A 4,756-nucleotide genomic window follows, 5' to 3' on the forward strand; every position below is an offset into this window, starting at 1 on the left:
AATCCCAGTCTGCGGACGAAGTGGGTAAGAAATACCACCCTCTCATGGGGTTCTAGAGTGGGAACGATCTGCCCTGCTTTTGGGAGCCGGTGCGCGATGTCTGCGGCTAGGTATCCGGCTCCCCGGAGCTTCGTAATGTCCTCCTCCATAACGGAGGAGACCATCCACTTGCCCCCGCTCTGGACATGTTTGGAATGGCTTTGTGGAGAAAAAGAGAACTTGGGCGCTTGAGCTCGAGCGCGTGGGAATGGATGGACAGGGGAAGGAGAAGGCATGGGTGAAAAAGATGAATCCTTGTCCCTTTATAAGGGCGGAAGAAACTATGCGCCTCCCCACCTGCCTGGTAAACTCGCTTATTCCCCAAGCACCGTAATTGATGGTGCAGTTGGGTTACCCATACCCGTATTGATGAGAATCCCGTGATAAGGGGACACGATCTCTGCTTCGACAAGACGTGCCAAGAAAACCGCCTCGCAATATGTGTAGCAGCTGGTTGAGAAAAACGGTTTGAATAATGACCGGGCCGTGGCGTGATGTCATGCTGCAAAATGTGCCAGCAGATTAGATTTGTGGTATATTATACTCTCTACGGTGGTATGTGGAATTTATTTTGCAGAGCCGCACACTATCCTTGTGTTCAAAATCTTCTATGGAGTATTCAGAGGAGGAACCCGCCTTGCAATGCCGAAGACAATCTGCGCGCTGGACTCATCGTCATTGAAGCCTGGTTTAGGGGCTACTGAGCGAGTCCTGGATTAGGGGGTCCTCGGACAGCCGGACTATATCCTTTGGCCGGACTGTTGGACTATGAAGATACAATATTGAAGACTTCGTCTTGTGTCCGGTTGGGACTCTCCTTGGCGTGGAAGGCAAGCTTGGCAATACGGATATGTAGATCTCCTCCATTGTAACCGACTCTGTGTAACCCTAGCCCCCTCCGGTGTCTATATAAACCGGAGGGTTTTAGTCCGTAGGACAACAACAATCATAATCATAGGCTAGCTTCTAGGGTTTAGCCTACACGATCTCGTGGTAGATCAACTCTTGTAATACTCATATCATCAAGATCAATCAAGCAAGAAGTAGGGTATTACCTCCATCGAGAGGGCCTGAACCTAGGTAAACATTGTGTCCCCGCCTCCTGTTACCATCCGCCTTAGATGCACAGTTTAGGACCCCCTACCCGAGATCCGCCAGTTTTGACGCCGACATACGCGGTCTTCATGGCATCCCGGAAGCTGCGACACTACCTCCAAGAGTGCTCGATCACGGTGGCTTCTGAAGTACCACTGAATGACATAATAAACAACCGCGATGCCACAGGCAGGATTTCTAAGTGGGCCATTGAGCTCCTTTCGTTCGACATAACATACAAACCGCGTCGGGCCATTAAATCCCAAGTACTGGCCGACTTCGTCGCCGAATGGACAGCGGCCGAACTCCCTAAAGAGTACGGCACATATTCTAACTGGGTCATGCACTTCGATGGCTCCAAAATGCTGGCAGGCTTAGGAGCGGGCGTTGTCTTAACATCCCCCACTGGAGACACAGTTCAGTACGTACTCCAAATATTATACACAGACTCCAACAACGCAGCCAAATACGAGGCCTTACTGCATGGCCTCCGGATGGCCGTCTCCATGGGCATACAACGCCTGGACGTGTGCGGGGATTCAAACCTTGCAATATCCCAAATAAATGGAGACTTCGACGCCAAAGATCCGAAGATGGCAGCCTATCGTAACCCCGTCCTCAAAATGTCATCTCGGTTCGAGGGGCTTGAGTTTCATCATGTGGCTCGAGAAAGTAATCAAGCGGCGGATGTCCTTGCTCGCATCGGCGCCAAGCGCGACCCTGTCCCGCCTAACATATTCCTAGAAAGGCTCTTTAAGCCATCCGTGTCATGGCAAGGGGAGAGCGGCAACACCACTCCAGACCCGATTGTAGCCCCAGATTCCGAACACAATACCGATATCATCGGGGGCTCGGCCACCGAAATAACACCATCGACCCATCTTATCATGGTAGCCATTGCCCCATGGACCGAACCCTTCTTGGCCTACCTTAATAGGCGAGAGCTCCCTGAGGATCAGAACGAGGCTCGCTGCATTGTCCGGCGCTCGAAAGCCTACAAGGTCCATGACGGCGAGCTCTACAAGAAAAGCGCTACCGGAGTACTTCAAAGATGTATCTCCGAAGAAGAGGGACGGCAGCTCTTGGCTGAAATTCGTGCCGGTTTCGGTGATCACCATGTCGCGGCTCGGGCCCTTGTAAGTAAGGCCTTCCATACAGGTTTCTATTGGCTAACGGACCGAGCAGATGCACAGCACCTTGTCCAATGTTACGTCGGATGCCAGCTTTTTGCCAACCAAAGCCATATGCCACCCACCACTCTACAAACAATCCCCATCACTTGGCCTTTTGTAGTCTGGGGGCTTGATATGGTCGGACCCCTTAAAGGAGGAAGCCATAAGAAAAAATATCTGTTGGTCATGGTGGATAAATTCACTAAGTAGATAGAGGCCAAACCAGTTAATACGGCCGAAGCCGGACCAGTGATAGACTTCATATCCGGTGTTGTGCACCGTTATGGTGTCCCACACAGCATCATCACTGATAACGGCTCCAATTTCACAGCCGATAAGGTGAAAACCTGGTGTGCTAATCTGGGCATTAAGCTCGATTACGCCTCCGTCTATCACCCATAAACAAATGGTCAAGTCGAATGAGCCAATGGTCTTATTATGAGCGGCATCAAGCCTAGACTAGTGCGGACTTTGAAAGAATCAGACAAGCACTGGGTTGAGGAGCTCGACTCCGTACTCTGGGGGCTGCGGACCAAGCCCAATCGCACTACCGGATATACACCCTTCTTCATGGTGTACGGCGCAGAGGATGTGTTACCCTGCGACATTATTCATGACTCACCTCGAGTGCGCATGTATGAAGAGAGAGAGGCCGAGCTCGATCGGCAGGACAGCTTAGATGCCCTGGAGGAGGAGTACGACGTCGCAAAAGCCCGTTCCGCATTTTATCAACAGCAGGCTCGCAGATATCAAAGCAGAGAAGTGTGGGCCAAGACTTATAATGTTGGCGAATTCGTTCTACGCTTGCCAGAGAAGAAAAAGGACAAACTCAAGCCCAAGTGGGAGGGTCCCTTCATCATTGACGAAGTTCCCTCCGGAGGAGCGTACCGCCTGCGTGATCCATCAGACAATCGCCTAGAGCCGAACCCATGGAACGCGGCCAGACTTCGAAGATTCTACGCCTAGCGCCGAACTCTTTGTTCGTCTCCTTCTCCCTTTTGTTTCCATTACTTTTTCCTCTCTTTTCGCCTTTTTTAGCTTTAAAGCTTTTGTGCGGCTAAACTGCGCACCTACGACGTACACATACTTAAATATGTATGCCCATAATACCTAGGGGCTTCTTGTACAGAAGCTTATTATTATTTTCTGGGCATCAAGCTCACCACATATGTGTTTTTTGTTGGAAATATGCCCTAGAGGCAATAATAAATGGTTATTATTATATTTCTTTGTTCATGATAATAGTCTATTATTCATGCTATAATTGTATTGTCCGGAAATCGTAATACATGTGTGAATACATAGACCACAACCTGTCCCTAGTAAGCCTCTGGTTGACTAGCTCGTTGATCAACAGATAGTCATGGTTTCCTGACTATGGACATTGGATGTCATTGATAACGGGATCACATCATTAGGACAATGATGTGATGGACAAGACCCAATCCTAAGCATAGCATAAAAGATCGTGTAGTTTCGTTTGCTAGAGCTTTTCCAATGTCAAGTATCTTTTCCTTAGACCATGAGATCGTGCAACTCCCGGATACCGTAGGAGTGCTTTGGGTGTGCCAAACGTCACAACGTAACTGGGTGACTATAAAGGTGCACTACGGGTATCTCCGAAAGTGTCTGTTGGGTTGGCACGGATCGAGACTGGGATTTGTCACTCCGTGTGACGGAGAGGTATCTCTGGGCCCACTCGGTAATGCATCATCATAATGAGCTCAATGTGACTAAGGCATTAGTCACGGGATCATGCATTGCGGTACGAGTAAAGAGACTTGCCGGTAACGAGATTGAACAAGGTATTGGGATACCGACGATCGAATCTCGGGCAAGTAACATACCGTTTGACAAAGGGAATTGCATACGGATTGATTGAATCCTCGACACCGTGGTTCATCCGATGAGATCATCGTGGAACATGTGGGAGCCAACATGGGTATCCAGATCCCGCTGTTGGTTATTGACCGGAGAGGCGTCTCGGTCATGTCTGCATGTCTCCCGAACCCGTAGGGTCTACACACTTAAGGTTCGGTGACGCTAGGGTTGTAGAGATATATGTATGTGGAAACCCGAAAGTTGTTCGGAGTCCCGGATGAGATCCCGGACGTCACGAGAGGTTCCGGAATGGTCCGGAGGTGAAGAATTATATATAGGAAGTCCAGTTTCGGCCACCGGGAAAGTTTCGGGGGTTACCGGTATTGTACCGGGACCACCGGAAGGGTCCCGGGGGTCCACCGGGTGGGGCCACCTGTCCCGGAGGGCCCCGTGGGCTGAAAGTGGAAGGGAACCAGCCCCTAGTGGGCTGGGGCGCCCCCCTTGGGCCTCCCCCCATGCGCCTAGGGTTGGGAACCCTAGGGGGGAGCTTCCCCCTTGCCTTGGGGGGCAAGGCAACCCCTTCCCCCTTTGGCCGCCGCCCCCCCCCCCCCTTGGAGATCCCATCTCCC

This window comes from Triticum aestivum, chromosome 3D (genome assembly GCF_018294505.1).
Source record: "Triticum aestivum cultivar Chinese Spring chromosome 3D, IWGSC CS RefSeq v2.1, whole genome shotgun sequence".
NCBI lineage: Eukaryota > Viridiplantae > Streptophyta > Magnoliopsida > Poales > Poaceae > Triticum > Triticum aestivum.